Source organism: Eptatretus burgeri, chromosome 17, assembly GCF_056783735.1.
Source record: "Eptatretus burgeri isolate ZD-2024b chromosome 17, Ebu_testis_v1, whole genome shotgun sequence".
NCBI lineage: Eukaryota > Metazoa > Chordata > Myxini > Myxiniformes > Myxinidae > Eptatretus > Eptatretus burgeri.
The window spans coordinates 17,271,846-17,298,717 of record NC_140977.1 but is presented as its reverse complement, the minus strand read 5'-3'; the positions used below and the strand labels follow the sequence as shown (position 1 = coordinate 17,298,717).

Below are 26,872 nucleotides of genomic sequence, written 5' to 3'. Positions count from 1 at the left end.
TTTGTCAATTCTCACGAATCCCTCTCGAACGTTATATTTTACTTCTCTCGAATCCCTCTCACCCCCATTCCTGTCTTTTAACAGAACATGACTTCCAGTTTAAAAATATTCAACCCTAAATAAAAACGAGGAGCAAAAAAAAAAGAAAAGAAAAGACGGTCCGACATGCCAAGCTTGAATATACACCTTCCTCAAGGGGTCTTCAACACTTGGAGAGAAGATTGAGATCGAATCTCGGCATTCGGTTCAGCACCACCGAAGGTTGTGGACATGTTGTTGTTGTTGAGTGTGCTGCCCCTGAAAGCCGTGGGAAAACTTATTGATAACAGTGGTTTAGATCCTGCTTTCGTTGAACTTGAAGCGAGGATTTACGACCCAACAACTATGGAACGGATCAAAGGTCATTTGAGGCAGATATGATTCTCCACCAGCTGTTCGTGGATAAGCTGCTTGAATCGAATCCTGTGTGAAATGATCATTGTAATGATTTTACTAACATGTATCTAAACCTAATTTTGTGAGTCAGGTTGTTTCGTGCATATTACCTTTGTGGTTTGAAGTGGACAATATGGACAGAGTTGTGACGATGGAACAACAACGACACAGACGTATAAAAGCACCCAGGTGGGCTGAGTTTCGTCGTCCATGTAGGCCATGTGGTCGATGTGGTCCATGTCACCCATGTGGTCCATGTGGTCCTTGTGGTCCTTGTGGTCCATGACCCATGTCGTCCACGCTTCTGATGCAGCTAATCCTCGACGCTCTTTCGATCTTTCCTGAGTTAAACGTGTGTGTGTGTGTGTGTGTGTGTGTGTGTGTGTGTGTGTGTGTGTGTGTGTGTGTGTGTGTGTGTGTGTGTGTGTGTGTGTGTGTGTGTGTGTGTGTGTGTGTGTGTGTGTGTGTGTGTGTGTGTGTGTGTGTGTGTGTGTGTATAACAACTATTTCTTGTTTTCACCCACCACGGAATCATTGTAAAGTGAATCGTTGTTGTCTCGGTTTGATTATGTTCTAACGGCGGATGATTTTCTTATAATAATGATTGTTATAAAACACATGATTTAACCATTTCATTCCATTACAATTTGTACTATCCAACCGTTGATTTGTTTTTGTTCGATTACCTTTGTGACTTTGCAAGCACATAATGATTTATTTGTGTCTGCAGTTACCGTTGTACTAAATAGAGCAGTCAAGAACCGCCTGTGCCTTTGCCCAGGGGTGTCAAGAGCCAGAATGGCCCCAGAGCAATACTTGTTACGTCTCCTTAATACGGTTTCAGATATATTGTATTAACAGAAAACCTGACCATGTAATATTATGTAATCCTGTACTCCCAGGCCCCAGCAATGATGCAGCCAGCAGCCACAAGATGCATACAAAAGGATAAAAGGAGGATCCTTCCAGTTATTTATTTATTTATATATATATATATATATATATACAGTAGACTAGGTGTAACTCGTCACTTCGCCTAAGTCGGCAGCGTCAAAAAGTCCCGAATTTATCTCATGTTAAATCCCTTTGAATAAAGGGTCATCCCGCTGTAAGTCATCACTTCGTCTAAGTCATCAGATGTTGTCCATTCCACGTAATGGAAACTCAAGTAAATTACCACTCTTAACTCATCACACGGAACTGCTGCCTCGTGAGAAGCTCGATTTCATGGAATCGTGATGCTCGCTCATTGGTGTACACCACCAGTGATAGGCTATTTATAACTGCGTACACACGTTGATCACACTGCAGGCAGGACAATGGCGACTAAGCGTAAGCTTACAACTAAAACCTACCAAGAAAAATACGACATTATCCAGTTTTGCGAGGCAAATCCACTGATGAAGAAAACAGACATAGCTGAGAAGTTGGACATCAAACGGCAGACATTGAACGATATCTTGAAGAATAAGGGCAAGATATTTGGACAAGTGGAGAAGATCGTGAGGCCAGTGGGAAGTGTGAAATGTGTCCTTTGAAGATGTCGATGACGTGCTCATCATCTGGTTTCGGCAAATGTCGGCTCAGCCAAATATTCGGTTTCGGCCGATACTGTCTTTCGGTGGAGGATTGCCCAGCCAACATCATGGAATACAATGACCGGTTTGAATCCTTTCTCATGCACCAGATGCCCAAGAGTTTGAGGCAGTCAAACATTACGGATTACTTCGCGAAGAAGTAAAGGATCGATCGAGCTTCATGTGGAAGTCCGATCATGGTTTTATATTTGCTTGTTTTGTACATTACCGCACTCACTTACACATAGGCATTGAGTGGTAATCATCACCACGATGACTGTGTGTCATGTAATTTTTCACCATACCATCACCGATGGTATACGAGTTGTCTTGCAGAGTTGTTCATTATCTTTACTTTTGATAAACTGATTCATGAATTCCATCTTTGCTTGATCACGTTCCAACTCACCAACTCACCCCCACCTATGCCCCGAGGATTGTGTTTTCCTTTTGGTACAATAGCCGGCTCTCACACATATGTGTCCAGGCCACGCGCGACTTCATCCTTCACCCCACAGTCATCATGAATGTTCGCATATGCGCAAGTCGTCACATTTCTAAGTCGTCACTTTTTTCTCGGTCCTGATGGTGATGGCTTACGCCTAGTCTACTGTATATAATATGTATCTATGGGCAATTCCATGATTCGTAACATGACACTTTTGCTGGCTATTGTATAACGTTTTGACCTGTGAAATGAAATTGAATGAGCATTTAATCTTACTAATGATACCAACAAAGCTTCTTGATTTGACCATCCACCCATGTAAAGTAAAAAACATTTGGACTTGGATTAGAGTAACAGTGAGAACTTTAATTTCGGTTGGTAACGTTACAGAATATGGACAAGGATAAAAATGACAGAGCTTTGGTCGAAAAGTTTCCTCAAACAGGTGACATCTATATCAAGTTGTTTCTCCTTTCATTTCTTCCTTATTAATCTTTGTTTTGGTATTGAACATTTATTGTGTATCCTCCTCGTTTTTGTTTTAGACAAGAAAAACACGGTTAGTAACGTTAGTTTGTCCGTTAGTTTGTCCGCTGTAGGTATAAATGATTATAGATCATTTAAAAATTATTTATATAGTTTTTCAAGGAAATACCAGTATGATTTCTGCCTGGTATCAACATAAGGTCACCAAATGTCCACACAGGTACTAATTCTCATGTAAACTGTCATGCAAATGAGCACACAGGTGTCACATACTACACATTTGACATGCAATGTATAGTCACGCCGTCCACAATACTGTAAGACAGAGCGGCCATTTTAGTCATGACTATCACTGAGATTTTTACATGAAATCATCCCCAATCACGGATCATGTTCAGAGATCTTCCTTCTGATGAAGTGGTTGTGACGTCTATTGTGTTTTCATTGCAATGTACACGTGATGTGTGAGGATTCAGTATCACAGTCTTAACTAATCCATTTGTTTCATTGAAAAAAACTGAAGATAATATTAAGTATAACAAATTGTAAAACTCTGCACTAACAATATCAAAGAAAAGTAAACATTTAAATCGGGCATATCGGAAGTGATTATGACAACAACATATATCATGTAGGTTATTAATGTATCGCATCGAATTGCCATTTACCGGATATCAAGAAAAGTGGTTGGAACTAGGGAACAAGAGAAACTGTCACACTTTACAGAAAATGCAAATATTAGGGAGGCTTAAATGCATGTTAGGATGTCAAGAGATTTATCTGTTGGGAGTCTCCTGGCAAATCAGATAGGTTATGATCAACACCAGTTGTTTTTGTTTATTTTAAGACCGTCCCACCTTACTACATCCAACACTTTATGAATGTACCCGTCCCATAATGTAACAATTGCTGAGACTGACTGTATGAATACTTGAGCACGCACATTGAGTTGTGTTAAGATGGTTCAGTTTGAGTATCTAGTCTCATCTAAATCTCGGTAGAGAATTTGAAATGTCCACGATTATTAGCAATCTCTGGAAAATACAATCTTGAAATCATCTTCTCCCTCATGAAGTTTTTACGTGCATTGTGGGTAATCTATTGTCTCATGCTTCCCTCTTTTGTCTGATTGTTACACTGATGACTGAAAAACTTTCTCCTGCTGGTCTACTGCTATTCATACCAAGTGTATATTGGTTAGTAACGTTACAGATTTGACCTATGTTTTTCTTATGGTACAGTTTTGACGAAATTAATTGGCACTGATAAACTCAGTATGGTATCGTAGAGGAAATTTTAAGATGAGGAGGTTCAACACAATTTCTTTCTTTTCCTGCAAAAACAAATTGATGTTTTGGTTAGTAACGTTACATGACTCTGAAGGGGTTTGTGTTTTTACAAAAAGATGTATAATCCCATCAGAATCATGCATTTTGTTTTTTGGAGTTGGGGTACTTTCACTCCAAGATTAAAATTGCTTTAAATGAAGTGAATTATTGAAATCTTTCTCCTTTACTGATCAAAAACAAGTTTTCATGTTTTTCACAGAAAATTTTGTTCAGAAATGTTATCGAGGCAAACATGGTGTTCACATGCATTACAACGGCAGAAACACTGCAACAAAACTTTTTTTTCAAGAACTTTGGTCGATATAGAATCATATGAAGTGAAAATTCACAATTCTAAAATTTGAGGTCATGTCCGCTTGATCATGGAATTGTTCATATATATATATATATATATATATATATATAAATTTTTTTGGGCGGGGGGGGGGGGGGAAGGAATGATGAGAGACAGCTATATATATTGTTACGGTGGTGGAAATTCACAGAACACCATTCAGGTTCCCCAGAGATCAATTAAGTCGATAAGTGTGTGTTCCAGGTTAGATTTCCCCACCGATGTATAACGGGTCTTGTTCGTGTGGCGGGCTGTGCATCTTTGAGTTAGCCGTTATTCTTTTTCTATCTTTTATTTTAAACAAACAATATCTCCAACAACAACTCTTCAGCCACGCCACCACAACCACCACCACCACTGCAATGCCAACAACTCTACAGCCACGACAACGCCAACAACTCTACAGCCACGACAACGCCAACAACTCTACAGCCACGCCACCACGACAACGCCAACAACTCTACAGCCACGCCACCACTACAACGCCATCAACTCTACAGCCACGCCACCTCCACCACAACACCATCAACATCGCGACACCATTACGCCCGCCTGAGCGACAGCAGCACAATGCCGTGATACGAACTCGCGGCGTGACAGGAAGAACCACATTTCAGCCTCAGCCTTCCAAACGGCTGATTTGCATAAGTGGATCAAAACGGGCTCTGCCGTGGAAAAAGCCAGCCAATCAGAGCTGAAAGGGGCGGAGCCAGCCTGGGGTGAAGGTTCAAAGGTAAAAGGGGGAAGGTGCCGATTTCGGGTGGCGAAACCTACAGCGGCTTCACCCCCAGGGCTATAAAAAGCCGCGTTGGCAACGTGCGCAGTGAGCAGTTGGTGGTGAAGCTGGCGAGCGGAGGTGGTTGTTCGTCATTCACCGGTGGAGCTTGGATTCGTCAGAACTAGCGGCAGCATCGGAGCTTGGAGTCGTCGGAGCTAGCAGCAGCATCAGAGGGTGGGGGTCCAGGCAGACGACCCTGATACGGTCGGGTGATGCTGAGGAGTGAACGGGGTGAAAAAGAGCATCAACTCTGAAAGAGCAAGAGACCCGTTCGCTTCTCCGAAGCGTCCCCGGCCAGGTTCGTCAGAGGGGCCGCGACGAAGCCGGGCCACCGAGGCCGTTCAAGCTGCTCGTCAAGCCACCCAAGCGACTGGCGCGTTTGCGACGTACCAGACTGAACAGAGACACCAAGGGTCGCCGATCCGAATCCCATCAAGTCAACACCGAGGGGCGGCAAGGTAACCTGCCTGGTCTCTTGGAGCCTTTCGGTCATCCCGGCTCTGAGTAACATTAAAGGCTTACGAGCCCGTTTCTTTCCTTGGGTCTTTACGTTAAAGTCTGTGGCACCTTGTCTTATTCAGTAGAAATGGTTGTGCATGATTGTGAACTTGATTGAATAGAACTCAGCTGTAGGCTTTTGCTCGTGTCTTGTCCCCTATCCCCATTCATTGACTGCATGCCTACTGGAAATAAATGCTCCATTGTTTGAATGTCAACCTGCTCGTTGCGTTACTTTCTGCCATTGACCGCCACGCCGGGATATTAACTGGCTATTAAGGCCGACAAACATGATAATCTGGTCCGACGGGATTTGGCGAATTAAAACCGCTCGGCTTCACATAAGGAATGAGCACGCTTGAGCGGCTCGTTTTCGTACAGGTCCCGTCGAAGTATAAACTCTCGGTATTTCTGTCCGCGAATAGTTTGGAATATCGACAATTCGGCGATTGACCCTGTAGCGTGTGGACAGAATAATTGACTAGTTTATGATGCTTTAAGGCATCCGTGGCTGGATTTCGGGGTTGGTCCGGAAAGTCACGACTGGATCTCCCACCAGACTCCCCAGAATTGTAGGCCGTCGCTCCGGATATTTCCGTGAGGCGGCAGGTCACTTAACCGACCGTGGACGCCAATATTTCAACCGCGTAGCGTAGGAACTTTTTGTCGAGAACCAATTTACCTAATTAATTATGCAGTGTCGTCTACCGGGGAACCACGCCCTCAGTACACCTTGCCCGAACTGGACCACTCTACCGACTACCAACTGCCAAATACCTTTCCGGTTCGGACGCAGCGAGCGGTTCTGCCAAGGTCGTACCGGCAAGAATGAACGGATTAACGGGTGTAAAAACTCAGATCCGAACCATGCTGGACCAATGAAAGAAAGAATGGAAACGATCTGGGAACATTTCTACAGTAATTTATTTACAATAAAGAAGACACAGAGCAAGACTTATCATGGAATATTCAAGCAAGAATTTACAATGTTCAAAAACACTTATACAGTTTCTACTTACAAGACAGGCCCACACATTCAGATGATTTATAAAAAGACCCCTGCAGCCAGAGAGGGAGAGACAAGCTGGGGGTCGCAGTTTGCTTGGGTACCTGCACGTTGAGAGGGGGTGCTCCGCGGTGCGGCACCTGCTAATGGTCGTGCGGCTCCGCCCAGAGTCACACGTGTGGGGCTCGTGCCCATGGAGGAACCCGAGTGGAGCAGTCGGAGTCCCAGGGCGGAGATTAGTGTCGCAGACGGGACCCAGGAAAACTCCAACGAACGCCAGCCAAATGCAGAACTCCACTTGAATGCCCCAGACTCCAGCTCAAACCGCACGATGCCACCAATCACCACAACTCCTCCAAAAAGACTTCCACTCTGAGGATTGCATCGTATTTTTATGGACCTCTCCGAATGGGGTGGGGGCTCGAAACAGACGTCACCGTCCGCCCCGATTGGACAGGGAATTCATGGGGTCCGCCCTTTCTGGGCGGGGCCTCGGCCAGGCCTCCCCTCCACACGTGTGGATTCATCAAGGGGAAGATCCAACGTTGAAAAGGAACATTTGTTGAAGCGCAAAGGAACGGCGGACTGGACGTTTTTGCCCCGTATGCTGTGGCCAGCGAGGCGAGGGTTGCAAGCGCTCGAAGGTACTGTGGTTGGTTGTTGGATGGTCGTTAGATGTAATAACCTACCCAAAAGGATATCGCAACACACACCTTTGATTCTCCCACTAGACAAAAGAAAGGGACCTGTCTCACATGTACTTAATGGAATAACTGACTCTTGGGACATCTGTATGTTTGAATGCATATGGTTTCCAGATCCGTAACAATATTATGATTGGTGTAAATCGTGACAACACAGCAAATCTGTGACGTCAATTGCTGCAACGATATATGGAGAGGCAAGTGTAGCGAGCTGATCCGCACGAGTCTATATCTATACAAGTGAATAAAAAATGTTGCTAAATTAAAAAAACAAGCAATGTAGGGATGACAAACTACATTCGAAAAAGGGCTTCAAACAAGATGGGGAATATGTTGGTTTAGAGAGTAGCTAACGGTATTGCCGTCACACAATCCCTAGTTGGGGGACGTATTGGCTGCTGGTCTGTCAAGCTGGACAGGGATGCAATTGCAATGTATTGAAACAACAACTGTGAGGACATCACTTCCTGCAGTTCGCAAGAGGGTAAGCCCAACCAGAACAAAACAAGTGCTTTTGTGTGTGTTTTGCTTATTTTGTCATCGTGATTTGTTTCAGGGGCTGTGGGGCTGAACTTATGAAGCTGTATCTGTGTTCATGACAGTTTTAGTGGGTATTTGTGTTAGTTTATTGAAAGAAGCAGAGGAAGGCCTCGTGTTGAGTTTTGCATTGTCCTTTGGGGCCTCAGGATTTTGGGGATAAAAAAGGGTATCAAGACACCGAAAGAGAAAGGAAGAGGGGTTCATAAAATGTGATAGTTGCTCAATTATTAAATTATTTTACTTGTTTGCTCATCATACTTCCACAAAACTCATTATCGGCACCAAGTGGATAATATTCTTCCTTACGAGACTGATTTAATTCTTTCAGGTCTTGTCGGTTTATTTTAAACGACCAATTATACACTAAACATGTCTGAAGATGACTGATTCACGAGTGGTATTTGACGATGTAGATTGTTTCAGAAGTCAAGGATGAGACAATATGATAATGTTTGACAAAGTCATAAAAATGATCAACATGATGTGGTACGAGTCAGGTTATTAGCTGCAAAATGTTGAAAATCCGGTTTCGTTCAACAACTTTAAAAATTTGACCTGTGCATAACCTTTAAAGATCACAAAACAATGTTGTGGACATTAAAATAGGAAACAGGATATGTGCTATAGCTTAATGGAGTTAGTTCGTCGAAGAAGGTCGAAAACCCGGTTAGATTCCCACAACTTTGAAAATTTGACCTTTGTGAACTTTAAAGGTCAACGGTCAAGGATTATGACCTTTGGTGCAAAACTTCCTCTGGAACATTCCAGGAACAATATAACGTCATATAGGCTATATGGCATTTCGCACTCCTCGGATTATCTATACTTTGATGAAATCAGCGTAAAAACAAACTTGAAGGGGGCGCCACGGGCAAGGTGTTCGAGATAGAGCAAAATGGTTTCAAGACTTTAGGTGGGGAATGACCTCAAGATAATGCATAAAAAATATTGTCATCCTAGCTCTCAAAGTTTGGGCAGTCGTATGATTTTTATGTCAATTTTCGAAGTTCATGACCTTGTGACCTTGACCTTGGGACGAAAATGAAAAATTGAGCTCGGTGGGGCTATGCAGGTGCCATTGGGCTAACCAAATACCAAAACCCCTGCCAGATTCGACAAATCCCCTAAGAGAAGATGCAAATTGAAATTGGCTACCCCCTAAAAACACAATTTGCAATTTTGTAAGTTCATGACCTTGTGGCCTTGACCTTGGGACAAAAATGAAAAATCGAGCTCCGTGGGGCTATGCAGGTGCCGTTGGGCTAACCAAATACCGAAACTCCTGCCAGATTTGATAAAACCCGAGGAGAAGATGCAAATTGAAATCAGCTACCCCCTAAAAACACGTTTTTTTTTGGGTGTGGCTCCACCCATAATGGGCGAACCACGCCCATTTTCAGGAAAACACAACTAGATCATGATATAAACCTCCCACCAAAATTTCATCAGGATTGGATCAAAACCCACGGAGCTATGCTCGGGACATACAGACAGACAGACAGACCCACAACAATAACGAATATAGTGGTCACATTTTTCATGAAAATATTTTTTCGTGAAGCAATTATTCACATCATATCCCCAAGGTTATATTCTCCTTCAAACGATATGCCCTTCTTTAAAATTTTTATTTCAATTGGAACTGTGAATTCTGTACGACCTTGAGATAAAAATCAACATTTCTATAGCTTTTGAATACACAGCCATTTTATTTAAGGATATTATATATTGTGATAAATCACTAAATCTCACCAGTCATTCTCATCAGTTGGGCTTGAATAATTTACTAATATTAAGCATTTTCATGGTAATATTTTTGGTCGTTCAGCCTGTGCCTTTGTATAATAATTTGACAAATCAATATCTAACTCTTGGGTTAGACCAAAGGTAGAACTGTTTTCCAACATGTCATTTATATTAGATTAAAAATCCCAAAATAATTTTTAAAATAATTGTTGAGTTAAAATAACACAAGCAGACAAAATTGACCACAACACTTGGAATTCAATTCTTGGACTTAAAATGTTTGAACATCATTCTGTAAGAATTTCATGTCTTCAACAGGTGTTGGAAGACCATAACTATCAGAATAATATTTAACCTGATTATTATCAATACAAACCCAATGAGAACCATTTCCATTATTATCTTCTAAATTCATAATAATAGTCTTTGTATTTTTAGGCAACTTTTAATTAATCTCTCATACAAATAACCACGTTATCAATTTTTTCAAAAACTTGGCAAGTTCTATATTTGATGATGTATTCTTTCCAAATTCTTTAAACCACTCATCAATGCTCATTTATTTATGAGAAAGATATAAAATCCATTACCCCTTTGAGTTAATTTTACACCAGGTTGTGCGATAGAAGAAAGCACAACTCCAAAGAACAATCTCGCTTTATCAGGGAGGCTATGAAGTTTTTCAGCAAAATCTACAATTACACCACTTCCACTAATTTGTTTCTCCAACTCTTTGTTGTCTTTACAACTCTTTTTATGCCTGTATTTGAGCCTTCCTTTCATTGGCAATTTTCACCGCTGATGAAATACTGCCCGTCAATGCTCCAGCTGTACTTAAACCAGCAAATATAGGAATTATAAATGGGAAAAATCCCCCCACTCATCTCTCTTATTGAATATTTTTTCAACATTGGTTTTGACATTTTAATTTTAAGTGAGCCAGTATCGTTCATGGTTTTCATCTGTTCTCTTGTGAGCAAAACATCACTTATTGCTCCTTTTCTCTGAATTGTATTAATGTTGATCATACAAGATGATAGTTTATTAAGATTGATTTGATTAACATATACCCCAGTTGACACTTTGCTACTCATTTATTTGTCAAAATATTATGTGAGACTAATCATAACACCATTATCTGTATTAATCTGTAATTCTGTTTCTTCCAAAAGCAAACAATATGTATCAACTTCTTCACTCTCTCCTCTTTCAATGTATTGGGAAGTTTCCACTCCATTCAACTTTATAGTTTCCTTTTGAGCACTCAGGTCAATCGCATAGATTGTATATAGGCTTTAAAATGCAACCATATCCAAAATGGGTTCTTTATTGCCATTGCTTTCACACACCTTTTCTTAAGACGTGTATGCTTCGTCATTATCATTTTTCTCCCAATCAATTTCCAATCTGTCTCGTATATAAAATGTTCCATCCAGAGAAACCCGAAGTTGTTACACCTTGGCATTATCACTCAACACATTATTCTTATCAGTAGCAGTATCTCCATCTGGTTTCTTTAAAATGAACCACACGTATCATGGCTTTCCTTCTAGAACGCCGAATGTCCACATGGAAGTGCTTTGATTGAGTTCAATAATACTTGCATCTCTGCTTTTCATACGTTTGCGTTGAGTTTCTTCATGAACATCAAAACCGAATGATATAATCTTAACTCGATTACCACTCAGATGTTTAATAATTTGTCTCACTCCTTCTGGATAAGTTTCTAATAACCCAAGACCACCAGATTTTAGTTTCTTCAACTCACTCTTACAATGTGAATATTTTGTTGCATCAAGAGAGACCTCCTCAAATATTTGACCTTCGTTCCTCAATCGCATATGTTCCTCCATTGATTGTCAAAGGGCGGAGGAGCTCCTTGTGAGCCAACGGCCATCCATATCTAGTGTCCAACTGTGTCTGCGGACGTCCTGCTGCAGTTGGGTTACTTTCATTAGGAGGTTGGTGGCAGGATTTGCACTCCGGCCACCGTAAAACCCATCATTCCGCAAAACGCAAAAACGCAAAAAAAAATCTGAAAACCCGCTCCGTGGGAGTACCTCCTGTGCAGCTTCCCTTCGCAGGGCAGCTCACTGGATGACGAGATTGGGGCAAAGCCTTCGGGACCCCCGATCCTTGATGATAGGAGGGAAACCACGGGGTAACATCCCTGGGTCAGATTGCGGGAGAGTGTCGGAGTGGTGCTGAGGTGTCGTCCACCAGACGGCGGTCTCCTTGGGTTAACCTGAGGCGGTCCTTTCGGGTGGGTGCCTGGAATGTCCTATCCCTAAGAGAGGATGATCACCTGTCTCTGTTATCATCTGAGCTCAAGCGTTTGGACATTGGTATTGCAGCACTCTCTGAGGTTCGGAGACCGGATTGCGGCAAGATAATGGTGGGTGGTTACACCTACTATTGTTCTGGTCGCTCTGATGGTTACCATACCCAAGGAGTTGCTGTAGCTGTGTCCAATAAGCTGACCCCAATGATAATTGAGGTAACACCGGTCAACGAGCGTATTATGAGATTAAGGATTCGTCACTCCTTAGGTGTCATTTCCCTGGTCTCTGTTTATGCTCCGACTGAGGCGAGTGATCTCACCGTGAAGGATGCATTCTACGCCATGCTCGAGTCTGTGGTTGATCAGTGCCCCAGACGAGATACACTTCTAGTCTTGGGGGATTTCAATGCATCGACTGGAACTGATAGGGATGGTTATGAGGTGTGTGTTGGTCCCCATGGGTCAGGAACTATGAACCAGAATAGCACTAAGTTCCTTGACTTTGCAAGAAGTCATGGACTTAGGGTGGCTGGTTCATGGTTTCAGCGCCCACAAGCTCATCGCTGGACTTGGTATTCCAACGCTGGCGGTGTGGCAAAGGAGATTGACCATGTCCTCATTGACGGTCGTTGGAGGATGATCCAGAACTGCAGGGTCTACCGGAGTGCTCAGTTCCTCAATACTGACCAGTCTTGTTGTAGCAACTCTAAAGCTGCACCTTAAATCCTGGAGAATGGTACTATCCCAGCCTGGGCTGGATGTTGGCAAGCTCAGGGATGAGAGAGTAGCTGAGGAGTTTTCGGACAGGCTGAGTCGACACTTGGGGGGTCTGGGTGCTTTGGGGGGTCCTGAAGAGTTGTGGAGTGCCTTCAAGACCACCGTCCTTGATGTTGCCGGTGGATGTCTTGGAGCTCACCGCAGGGCAAAGAAGAATTTTGTCTCTCAAGGGACACTGGATACCATTGACCAGAGTCGCAGGGCCAGGCTGAATGGCAGAGCTGAGCTGTTCAGGGAGCTGAGGCATAAAACTGTACGTGCACTGAGGGTGGACAAGGAGGCCTATGTGCGATGAATCTGTGAGGGGGTACAGCATCACCTGTGGACAGGTGATTCTCGTCCCGCTTACAGGGGAATTCCCGCATTGCGTTCATCCAAGCCCATCCCTTGGAGCACTGCAGTTCGAGCGGAGAGTGGTAGGCTCTTGACAGAGGAGTCTGAAGTGAAGGCCCGCTGGGCCGGTTACTTTGAGCAGTTGTACCAGGCTAATCCCCCAGCTGTCGAGTTGGACGTCAAGGGTGTTACAATCCCTGTTGCTGACCCTCGAATCAACTGTGGTCCACCTTCGCTTGTGGAAACACGGGCTGCGGTGAACCAGTTGAAACGGGGCAAAGCTCCAGGGATCTGTGGCATCCATGCTGAACTTCTCAAGGCTGGTGGAAATGCTGCACTCACGTCGTTGCATGCAGTTTTGTGCTCTGCCTGGAACACAGGCATCATCCCAACTGACTGGAAGAGAGGCCTTGTTGTCCCTCTCTGGAAAGGGAAGGGTGATTGCCAAGACTGCAACAACTACCGAGGGGTGACGCTGCTCTCGGTGCTGGGCAAGGTCTTTGCTTGGATAATTCTTGATAGGGTTCGCCACCATCTGCTTGAGCACCAGCGTCCAGAGCAGTCAGGCTTTACACCAAAGAGGTCAACGATTGACCGTATCCTTGCCCTTCGTGTCCTCACCGAACGCAGACGAGAGTTTCGGCAGGGGCTGCTTGCAGCCTATGTTGATCTCTGTAAAGCGTTCGATTCAGTGAATCGGGATGTCCTCTGGAGGATTCTTGGTCTTCGTGGGGTGCCACCAAAACTGATCGATCTGATGTCTGAACTCTACTCTGGTACTGAGAGTGCTGTGAAGTGTGGTGGTACCATCTCTGACTTATTTCCAGTTGTTATTGGAGTTCGTCAGGGGTGTGTACTGGCCCCCACACTTTTCAGCACTTGTAAGGACTGGATTTTAGGGAGGATGTCGGAGAGATCTAGCTGCGGTGCATCGTTTGGGAATGTCAAGATCTCGGACCTTGACTTTGCAGATGATGCAGTCATCTTTGCGGAGACTTTAGACATCCTTTTGGGGGCCCTCGAAGTGCTGAAAGAGGAGTCGGAGCAGCTGGGATTACGGGTTTCTTGGGTCAAAACTAAGATCCAGGCTTTCGGTGACATCTTGGATGCTGCTGTCCTGTCTGTGTCTGTTTGTGGTGAGGATGTTGAGGTCGTGGAGAGATTCACTTACCTTGGCAGTGATAGTCATGTCTCTGCTGGCTGCGAGTCAGAGGCCAATAGACGTCTGGGTCGGGCCTGGGGAGTCATGGATTCACTGGATCATGGGGTGTGGCGCTGCCGGTACCTGTGCGGGAGGACGAAAGTCCGAGTCTTCAGGTCCTTGGTACTTCCAGTCTTGCTCTATGGATGCGAGACTTGGACTCTGACCAAGGATCTGAGACGGAGACTTAATTCCTTTGGTACCAGGTCTCTTCGGAGAATCCTTGGCTATCGCTGGTCGGATTTTGTGTCCAACGAGCGGTTGCTGAGAGAAACTCGGATGAGATTTGTTACCTGCATAGTCCGTGAGCGTCAGTTGCGGCTGTATGGACATGTGGCTCGTTTTCCAGACGCTGATCCTGCTCACCAGATTCTCTCAGCGAGGGAGTCTCATGAGTGGAGGAGGCCAGTGGGCCGACCACATGCCTCGTGGTTGCAGCAGGTTGACCATCATCTCAAGGAGATGGGGATGGGCCTGGCATCTGCCTGGGGGATGGCCAGACGGAGGCCCCTGGAGTACCGGCGGAAAGTGGACGCAGCGACGCGCTGTTCTGGCACATGCTCCCATACCTGACCTGACACTTTGAAAAATAGTCCGTGTAACTTCTAATTAATGCTCAGACTTGGGCGTTGTTCACATGGAGAACTTTTTACACGTTACAGCAAATATCATTTAGACCAAATTGGGAGTGAAAATAAGTCGCACCCTTTTCACGGAATGAAAGGGAACGTTAGCGGCGGACAGCCCATGGCCTAACAGTAGAGGTGAACAGAAAGTGAAACAAGCAACAATAGAGGTGGAACGAGCAACAAAAGAGGTGGACCAGAAAGCGAAACAAGCAACGATAGAGGCAGAACAGAAAGCGAAACAAGCAACAATGGAAGCTGACTTGCAGATACTCCAAGTACAGCAAATTGGGGCTGTGGAGAAAGCATGCTCCGACACATTTTGGCAGACCGAACAAGAAGAAAGGTCGGGTGTTCTTCGTATATACCCCAACAGTCTGCCAATGATCATACATCACAGTTTTGCCCCATGACCAATGATGTTTCCCAGTCTTCATCATCCTGCCAACTCTGAATCTCAGCCCCACCCTTTGAGCCAATATAAAGCATCAAGCAAGAACCCCGACTTGTATGAATGCTTCACTCAAATACCCTCCTGTTTTCTCATGACATCACCTGACAAGAATCAAATTGAACCAGAGAATTCTCCAGTTGACATAACCAGAGAGATCACTGACACACTTGCCTGCCAGCACCAGCCAACATGAGCCAGACTCTGAGACTGACCCATTGATGTTTCAACCCTGGCACTGTTCCTTCCAGACCATGGTCAACCAAGCTCATAACCCCATGCTGCAGAGGCTCACCTTCCTCACGACATAAACCAAAGGTAAAGTCAGACAGCTTGTTGACCGATTTCGACACCGCTATGCTTCCGATCCCAAGTTTGCTTACCAAGAAGCTTGGAAGGAGCTCGAATGGAGGTTCAGAAATACAAGGATCACCACTCAAGTGATTGAGAAACTCAATAATTTCCCAAAGTTCAAGGCGGAAGAAGACTACAAGCTCCTGCAACTTGCGGATCTCTGTCCGGACATAGTTGCACAAATGGGAGAGTTACCTGGCCTCAACGTCCGCAACTATGCGTACTGTTGTGGGCCGGGTATCGGCGGAGAGCACGACCGCGAGATGGAGCAGTACAGTCGGTTCCACCAAACACCCGGAATCTAGATCGTACTTTTCCGATAACTCCGAAGGTACGGGTCCCTTACAGGACCATGAATCGTGAATAATTCAACCGCGTGGGACAGGGTTATTTGACAAACTTCAAAATACCTGGAGGCCCACATGGCGATCTACCGAGGAATTCACAACCTCGACGGAGCTCGAACGGGATGAGCCATTACCATGCTCGATCTGAGAGTAACCTGAGCGGATGGTTACCGAGGTCCCGTCGGTCCAAATGCACAACTGCGGCAGCAACGGCCTTTTTAATCCCCCAACACGCACCGTGCTAAACCAATGAAGGAAAGGACAAGGATGAGCTGAAACATTCAACCAAATGGATATTTATTTACAATGTGGGGGGGGGGGGGAGGGAACACACAAAGAGTAGAGTTAAACCGACTAAACAATGCAAATAATGTACAGCGAAAGCACTTAACAATCCCTACTTAAAGACGGGGTCCAAGGACACACACATGCACACACAAATACCCAAAAGAAGATGGACCTCAACGGTCTTAATCGGCTCTCCAGCCGAGGAGGATAGTTCGGCTGGGAGTCAGGACGGCCGGCTTCCTGGCCACGAGCGCGCGGCTGGACGTCCACCCCTTCCCGGAGCTCCGGTCGCCAAAGGACGGACCAGGGCAGCCGAATCCAGAGGAGGCGAGACGAGGTGACTTTCCGTGTTGAGTTGGCCGATCGCTTGCTGTACTGCACCGGACGAGACGCCTCGGATGCACGGGGTGCAGCCAGACCGAAGACTCGCTTGAGCACACGGGATCAATCTCCTCTCTCTCGACCCGACAACCACGATGCCACGCCGAGTGCCCGGGACGAAAAATGGAGGGCGGACGCCAACCAGCGCAAGCGCGGACGAAGCGGCGAGCGCCAGCAGACAAGGTCAGGCGATCCGGCAGACCAAAAACCAACTCAACTCCGACGACTGTCGGATCACGCCGAACCATTATTCACCCCTTCTCCAGAGGGGAGGAGCCGCCTGCCATAGACCGGCTCTCGCTCACTGGACGGTTTTTGCGCGCAAATGCACTCGTTGCCCCCGTGATTGGCCAAAAGGGGTGCCAAGTCCGCTGATTGGACCGAGGGGCGTGGCGGCCGCCACGGCGGACCACCCCTCAAACAGGGAGAGTAACATTGTCCTGCGTGGGCTGCCCTCATTGGCCGACCGACGGCAACCTCGCTCTCATCCCCCGGATTGGGCGAGAGAGACGCCAGGTCCTCTTGAACTCCGCCCACCGCGAGCGTTATGGCATCAGGATGGAGCGAAGGAGTTGTTGTTGTTGTTGGTGATGTAAAAATTTAAAAGAAAACCCTGACTATCAAAATAACTCTGCAGCGCACGAACATTTAATTCCCATTAGACTAGGGACGGGTTCTATCTATAAACACACACTTACCGATATAACTGTTCTATAAGGACCTGAATACTGAGTGCAGTAAGCTTCCAAATTCTAAACACTACCCCCTCCCCTTTTTACAGACTCGTCCCGAGTTGTCAAATTTGTGTGTGACCAGCATGTGTAAATTTTCCCCGAGTACGATTTACCTACGGATCCCTGAGTGCGACTTTTTTTTTTTTAATACGTGTCCCAAAAATAAATAACCTAGTGCGCTGCATAACGAACTAACAGACTCACTCGGCCAACTTAAATACATTGCCGGCGCTAAGACAAACAACAGGTGGGTTAAACTTATTTACAATCTTAACTAATATTTCTACTAACCATGGCCCAGGACCTGTGATCTGTGAAGAAAAGGCAAAAGTCATTGCACAGTCAATCATTTTGGCTTGAAAGAAGTATCTGGCACAGTGGGATGGATGGATGCAGAAACACAAAATGCACGGGCTGCACAATGCAGTCCCTGTGATGTGGCTGCCTGAAGGGCAGTCTTGCAAAACACTGGTGATGGTCCTGGCACACATGGATGGATGGTGACACAGGGGCAATGCAAACAGGGTAGCAGGCATGGGGTTAAGGCAATGGCAGGCAACGAGGCATGGCAAGGCAAGTGCGGACCAGCAAATACAGCACAACAGACCGGAATGTGAAGCTGGCCGGCCTCTGGTCTCGTTCCGTGAGGTTTGTGGAGGGAGTGAGGTGGTGCCGGCCGCTCTGGCAACGGGCTCTGACCTAACATGGTCTCCCCCCAACCTACCGCCTTTGTCCATACCCACTCCCTTAATTTGCAATAACAAAACAGCAAAATTTAGCCCTTTTTTTCCTCTATAATTTCGTCTCCCTAACCCCCTTTGCTGTCTTTGTCCGGCTAACCTGTCCTGTCCATCAACCCCCAACCCCTACGTTCCTGTTTGGGAGAGGAATAAGGATGAGACTAGGTCCTGTCTTGAGGCCCAACAAAGCCTCAGAATAACCTCCTACATAATTCAGCCATCTTACCAAGGTGGGTCCAGCGGCCTACAGAGTGAAGGGATGGATGGTGCGAAGGGGTACATTTCCTAACTATCATAGCATTTATTAACTTTAACTACCCCGGCGCTTTTCAAAACACCTGTCACTTTAAACAATTGGTTCTAAAAACCATGATTCCCGTCGCCTGTGTTAGTGTCCATTATAAATTTGGGCCTTGCCCGCAAATTTTCACTCGTGCCCTTGCACAATTTCATGGCTGGGCAGCGTTGTTCCCTTGGCAGGGATTTCCCTCCTGCCAGACTCTCAAACTACGGCACCCCTGGGCCCTGAGGCCGTCTCCGAGCCTACCTGCTCCCTATGAACGCGGGGGGTTGCCCTCCCAGGCATTGCCCCCCTCCGATGCCCACGTGGCATTTTGGCGCTCCGGGTCTCTTTCTGAGGGTCGCCCGTGGCCACTACACTATCCCGGTCGCTTGGACCCTTGGCCTACTCTGGCCGACTGTCCGGTGCCCAGGGTGCCCTCTACTCACCTTTCAACAGCCATGCTCCCAGCCAGTCCATGGACTCCTGCACCCTTCCAAATGGGTTTCGTACCTTCATACACCACCAACAACAGAACGACCTCCTTTTGGTAAATTTGATGAACCCACGAAGGAACATTACACTGACCCAGGGGTCACTTGGCTGGGATTCACTCCTCCCCCCACTCATTCATTCACACCATACATTCCACATTCACTCCACTCACACACACGGGCCCGTTGACCCATACTCACTCATTACACACTTTTCATTTTTCAATTCACTCCACACTCTACCTATGTTCCCCTAACTATCTCGTGCTCCCTCGTCGTCCCTTACACTCACGCACGTTCCATTTAATCTACGTAGCTAAGCTACGTCCCCACTACACATTCCATGTCTGTCCATGTCTCCCAAAATCCATTTCCCATCCTAAATTCCCACTAACTTGTCCATGGGCCCCATGGAGGATGGCTCATGCCCCCATGAGGCCGGTCTATCTAAGCTAAACCCTTCCCACTAACTACTGCTTCCTTTGCCCAAACAAGGATACTTGCCACATCCTTGCCAGGCTGTGTACTTGGAGCGAGGCTTGTTTTTATTTTTATTTTGCACCGCCAAGGCGGTGGTCGACAGCTTGCCCATTCGTCCCTTCCATCGGCGATATGTGCAGCCATGATGTCACCCTGCTAATTGCACTGAGCGCTCACTTCCGAGGGATTCCCCATGCGAGCCAACTTGTGCTGTTCGCCCGTAACTCGCACCGCGAGGTCCGTGCCAATGACGTCACTCGCACACCGAATCCGAGCGTATCGTCCCGGAAACCCGCTCCGCACGTTCCGAGAACAGAACACGCGGCATGCATCACATGGGGCTTCGCACACGCGCTCACATGTGGGCCCCCTGTTTGCCGAATTCAAACAACACTCGCGCCATTTTAGCCGTGCACGAGGCTGGCTTGTGTCCGATGTGGAACGTTTCCGGGCCGGATCACAAAGACGCGCGCGTGCAGGCCGTGCGTGAAACGCGCCATGGACCTCGTACGCGCTGTCACGCGAACCCGGCGCGGTAGCCGAATTAAACCTTTGCGGCCCTCCAGGCTCGTTACTCATGTCTCCCATTTGGATTGGTCCATGTACCAAATCCTCGCATGCACTCACGCATGCCATGACACTCGCACCATACTCACCTTCTGGCACACATTTCAACACACACTCCGGGACAATCACATCGGGGATTCGTGTTTCCAGAAGAAATCCCGAGGTTTCCATACCCCCCCAAGCTCCGCGTGTACCCGTTCACAGCACTCATCTGCTCAACCTCGTTCAGCCCGACCGGACTCACCTCGACGCGATCTTCTTACCATCTCCCTCTGTCCCTGAAGGAGGCTATCCTGCTGCTCGCACCGGATCACGATACATTCCACTAACTCTCCCCCACCCCCATTGTCCCTCACTAGCTTGACGTGTGTGTTCGTTTTTATTTTCATTAAAATCGTCCCCCTCTTTTTCTCCCAGCGTTTCCCTTTATATTTCTGACCCCTCTCGTGTCCACTAATTTTTCCGTCATCCCGTTTGTCTCTGCTAATTTCTCCGTCTCCGTCACCTCTTTTAATTTTACCATCGTCCCCTCGTGTCTCACCCAACACGTTTCCCCCGATTATTGTCGTGGCGTTGCTCGTCCCCTCGACCATATCCATCTCCATCGCGAGCCGAACGCAATTTGCACTCTCTCTGGTCGGTTCAGTCGCTCCACCACGTGGTGCCGCCATTATGCCTTTTATGCTCGCCTGCAGGCTCACTTGCAGATTCAACCCCATGCTCTGCATTTCACCCCTCATTTCGTTTTTCATTTCTTTCATATCCTGCATCAATCGTCCCATCATTTCCATCATCAGAACCATGGGCGAAATTGCACGGAGGAGGCGCTCATTTGCCGCCGCCCCCACAATGCCCATTACGACCTCTGGCTCCGGTTGTGGGGGATGGTCAACCTGCATGGCGGTGTCCTGGACGGTGGTTTCGTCCTGGACCATAGATTCCTCTAAACCTACATGACTACCCACCTGTTTCAGCTCATCTTGGCTTGACATGTTGCATGTTGGGAATAAAATTTGAAAACGCTCGTGATTTGGTGGAACGGGGGAGGGGGGGTTTTGCTCCCAACACCTGGTCCGAATTTCGTGGAGGCAGAGGGGTTCGAAACCCATTCTTGACACCAATTTGTTGTGGGCCGAGTATCGGCGGCGAGCACGACCGCTAGATGGAGCAGTAGAGTCAGCTCCACCGAACACCCGGAATCGAGATCGTACCTTTCTGATAACTCCGAAGGTACAGGTCCCTTACAGGACCGTGAATCGTCAATAATTGAACCGCGTGGGACAGGATTATTTGACAAACTTCAAAATACCTAGAGGCCCACGTGGCGAGCTACCGAGGAATTCACACCCTCGACGGAGCTCGAACGGGACGAGCCATTACAGTGCGGAACCCGAGCGGATGGTTACCGAGGTCCCGTCGGTCCGAATGCACAACTACGGCAGCAACGGCCTTTTTAATCCCCCAACACGCACCGTGCTAAACCAATGAAGGAAAGGACAAGGACGAGCTGAAACATTCAACAAAATGGATATTTATTTACAATAGGGGGGAGGGAACACTCAAACAGCAGAGTTAAACCGACTAAACAATGCAAATAATGTACAGCGAAAGCACTGAACAATTCATACTTACAGACGGGGTCCAAGGACACACACATGCACACACAAATACCCAAAAGAAGATGGACCTCAACGGTCTTAATCGGCTCTCCAGCCGAGGAGGATAGTTCGGCTGGGAGTCAGGACGGCCGGCTACCTGGCCGCGAGCGCGCGGCTGGACGTCCACCCCTTCCCGGAGCTCCGGTCGCCAAAGGATGGACCAGGGCAGCTGAATCCAGAGGAGGCGAGATGAGGTGACTTCCCGTGTTGAGTTGGCCGATCGCTTGTCATACTGCGCCGGACGAGATGCCTCGGATGCGCGGGGTGCAGCCAGACGCAAACCAGACTGAAGACGCCCTCGAGCACACGGGACCCATCTCCTCTCTCTCGACCCGACAACCACGATGCCATGCCGAGTGCCCGGGACGAAAAATGAAGGGCAGACGCCAACCAGCGCAAGCGCGGACGAAGCAGCGAGCGCCAGCAGACAAGGTCAGGCGATCCGGCCGACCAAAAACCAACTCAACTCCGACGACTCTGTTGGATCACGCCGAACCATTATTCGCCCATTCTCCAGAGGGGAGGAGCCGCCTGCCATGGACCGGCTCTCGCTCACTGGACGGTTTTGGCGCGCAAATGCGCTCGTCGCCCCCGTGATTGGCCAAAAGGGGTACCAAGTCCGCTGATTGGACCGAGGGGCGTGGCAGCCGCCACGGCGGACCGCCCCTCAAACAGGGAGAGTAACATTGTCCTGCGTGGGCTGCGCTCATTGGCCGACCGACGCCAACCTCGCTCGCATCCCCCGGATTGGGCGAGAGAGACACCAGGTCCTCTTGAACTCTGCCCACCGCGAGCGTTATGGCGTCAGGATTGAGCGAAGGAGTTGTTGTTGTTGTTGTTGTTGGTGATGTAAAAAATTAAAAGAAAACCCTGACTATCAAAATAACTCTGCAGCGCACGAACATTTAATTCCCATTAGACTTGGGACGGGTTCTATCTATAAACACACACTTACCGATATAACTGTTCTATAAGGACCTGAATGCTGAGTGCAGTAAGCTTCCAAATTCGTAACAATACAACCTTCACCCAATCCTTGAAAAGCTACCTATCCACATCCACAATGGCTGACAGGAGCACACCTCAAAATATAAGATGACATCTGGCAGCTACCCACCATTCATCATACTCACCGATTATTGAGAGAAAAGTCCATACTCCACAACGATCCCGAGTTGTACCCATCTTATCAACAGAATTATCAGACGATAAAAACAGGGAGAACATCCAGAATTTTAAATCATTCTCCCCCTTTCCATTTCTTGGCAACATCTACACCAATGAATCTTTAACCGCGACTATCAGCCACAAGATACTGCTGGTTTCATGACAAGCCGGATCCTCCTCTGTCGGAGTGCATCTCGTTCAGCAGAAAACCCATCCGAGGAAGAAGGGACTTCCTAAAAACCAAAGGTCTCTGCTTCATGTGTGGTGACAACCACATGATTAAGGAATACTACACTGAGGTGCAATGAAAGACGTGCAAAAGCAAATAGCACACCTCCTTTATGCATGAAGTTCCAACATGAAACGACGAAACCCAGAATGAGAAACAGTCCAAAAACTCCAAAACTACGGAGGTGAAGAAGAATTGCACCAGGCATTTAACATGTCCCTGAGCACAATCTTGTTCCAAGACTGTACTATGCAAGATTTATCATCAAGATTGCCCCTCGAACTTCATCTACGGGTATGTGGTACTTGACGACCAATCTAATGCATGTTTGGAAGATCCAGAGGAGAGGAGGAGATTGGAACCATACTCTTGTGCAGAGCGTTGGTGCTGCTTAAGCAGTCTCCTTGGCTATTGGGCACAATCCTGGATGGGTCGCCACTCCAACACAGTATACCAGCATACTGGCACTCATTTTGCCGACCTCGGAAGGATGACAAGCCGAGGTTACCTCACCTGGTATTAAAGCAACAGCTGAGCGGGATTCAAACTCAGGACCCGAGGATCCAAAGCCCACCACTGTAACCATTAAGCCAACACCAGGCAGATCCAGAGCTATTTGACTGTCAATCTCCTTGGTCCGACATACCCTACAAACTCTCCACCTGCAGCGGACAAAGAGTGATGGCACAAGGAAGACGTGCAAGTGGACTGATGGTGGAGGCCAAAGATGGGAAAAGGGAACGACTTCTGACGATCATCGAAAATATACACACCCCTGGTGAGAGGAGCGAGATACCATCTCTCCGTTCCTGTGTTTACAGTTTCCCCACCTCAGGTCTTTGCAGACAAAATTCCGAAGCTGAGAGAGGACATCAACATCATTCTCCTCATTGGGAGAAACTGTCCGGAACTCCTCAAAATCAGAGAATCTTGAAATGGACTGAGAGGAACACCATGGGAAGAATGCATAGACCTTGGATGGACCGTCTCTGGCCAGGTCTGCATCAGCGGGCAGAAGGTAAATCTCACACCCCTGTCAACTGCACCATCCTTTAATTAAAGTCTGATGCAGACCCAACCAAAATATGCGAGAATCACATCAATATGAAAGAGATTCTCTTTGAACCTCGCCAGAACAACGAGATCATAGATTGCATCTACAGAGAGATGCCACAGGATAATTTCAAGGCCATGTCCGTTGATGACTGACACTTCATCCACATCATGACACAAGGTGCCCACACCAACTCAGAAGGAAACTTTGAGTTCCCCTTACCCTTCAAGGAAGGGTGGACTAATCTACCAAACAACTACTCACAGGTCAGAGGGAGGCTCAACAGCCTTCTGAAAACCCTGAGGCGAAAACCAAAAATGATGTCTGACTATATCGCGGTCTTGCGAAAAATGTTCGACAGAAACCATGCCAGCTCGATACCAGAAGACCAGCTGGCCGTCCCACTCGGAACAAAGTGGTACCTACTACCTGAGTCCTACTACCAGTGGAACCAAATCTTCAAATTGATGAGCTGGATTCAAACCTCTTGTCTATTGAGGTAAAATTCTTTTCCTATTTACAGTTTGATTTAAACACATAATAATTTAATAATGAACTCACTTAATTAATATGCTATTATTTTCTCTCACAGGAAATTGTATCAGATCCAAATTGAAAATACTGCTTTTGCCACAACTTGGGGTGAAATTGTTGATTTGATTGAAGACCTTGTGAGTGACCAAGACCCACAGAACGAGCTCCACCTTGATGACCCACCCATCCAAAGAGCTATATATTGGAGACCCACAAAATCCTGAAAAAGAGTTCTACATTGATACTCATTGTGAGTTAACAAGAAAATAACCACCAAACAAGTTCTATCTTGATGAGCCAGAATACAACTTTTCCCTCTGCGGCTCACAAAATTTTGGGAAAACATATCATGAGTTCTGCCTCGATGGTTTCAATACCTATCTTGGAGGCTCAGGAAAAAGGTTCTGCTAAGATGGTTCTAAATATTAAAGCTACCTTGGAGACTTCACAAATTTTGAAAAAAATAAAAAAATAAAAAAAATAAAAATCAGTAAATGAGTTATCCCTTGGAGACTTGAAAAACTGGTTTTATTTTGAACAATTAGAATGTGGATTTTGGTTTGTTAACTCACAATGTGATACCTATCTTGGAGACTCAACAGGAATGTGGTTTTCCTTGGAAACTTTGAAAGTTGGTTTCATTTTGGGGATTTGAAATGTGGTTTCTTCCAAGACTCTCGAGGTTCTAAACCTATCGATGTGGTTCATGGTTGGATGGTGTTTGATGAGACCTAAGTTCAGTTGATTGGAAAAATATTAAATTATGTATTATTGAATTCAATATCAGCGAAGTAATATTTTAATTTTATTTATTTTTCAGCAATATCAAGAAAGTTCTGGGACAAAAGTGCTGGAAAATTCTTCCTCCCCATTTCTACTTCTTCAGATTTGAAAGCCTTGGAAGAAGAGGAAAAACAAAACTTATTAAAAAAAAATTGTTATTGAAATATGTATTTAACAAAAAAACTGCTGGGTTCGGGTTCGGTTGGATTGGGGTTAGGGTTCGGATTTTAAATATTAGGGTTAGGGATGGGTTGGGTTTGGGTTGGGATTTTGAGTGTGAGGGTTGGGTTAGGGATGGGTTGGGGTAGGGATTTTAAATGTGAAGGTTAGGGTTGGGGTAGGGATGGCTTGGGGTTGAGTTAGGGTTGGGATTTTAAATGTGAGGGTTGGGTTTGGGATGGGTAGGCGTTGGGACTTTGAATGTGCGGGTTAGGGTTTTGGATTTATGTACGAATTTAAGTTGATTATGCTCCCTGTTATATTATTACTCTCACACACACCAACAAACAAAAGTTAAGCCTTGATATGACTCTTCAGTTTTGGATTCTGTGTTTGAGGTTCATCGATCTAAGAAAGTCCTCCATTACACACACTATATATAGTATTGTTTATTTATTATTTTTAATACCTCAGCAGATGCCCCCTGCTATACTGCACAAAGGTGTATTAGTCGTGGATTGTGAAGTGTTAAACTATTGCTTTCATGGGTATTATTTGCTTAGTTTTGTCTTTTGTAATTCTTGTGAATATAATGAACCCATATTTCTTCGCTCTTTAAATCATTCAATATATAAGTCCAATGAACTGTATCTATTACATCAACGGTTTTTAAAAAGTTCAATTGGAGTTTTAAAGTTTTTTGAATTGCCAAGCCCTAGTCTCATTTTAGCACTTATCATCTTCTTTACGATAAACCTATCAACTTTTTCTCTCAACGTCGGATTTCATATGAAAGACAAATTATACAACATTTCTCTATGGGCTTAGTGTTTTTCTTTCAACATTGTGCTTTTTCCATAATCAATATCATGCTTCATACACACTTCCTCAACCCGATTTAGAGGTTTCGACCAAGGTCTAAGATTGTTAGTCTCATCTAATCTTTTATCTAAGTTTGTACCCAAACCACAAAAAGAATACCCCACTAGATGTAATTCCCCCGGTATTCCAGTTGTTGGAAATTTGCTCCCCAATAAAAACTTTTGCCTGTCT

General features: G+C 46.1%; 1 long non-coding RNA gene across 3 annotated transcripts; it reads left to right on the top strand.

Moving 5' to 3' along the window:
- Nucleotides 1-127: 127 nt before the first annotated feature.
- Nucleotides 128-26,872, top strand: LOC147009426 (uncharacterized). 3 transcript variants are annotated; one of them, XR_015052867.1, is made up of 5 exons: nucleotides 128-261; nucleotides 7,995-8,099; nucleotides 24,705-24,842; nucleotides 24,936-25,127; nucleotides 25,698-26,872. It is a non-coding gene; the product is annotated as an uncharacterized LOC147009426 (long non-coding RNA). The 3 variants fall into 3 exon arrangements; XR_015052869.1 differs by having other exon boundaries at nucleotides 257-400; XR_015052868.1 differs by lacking the exon at nucleotides 24,705-24,842.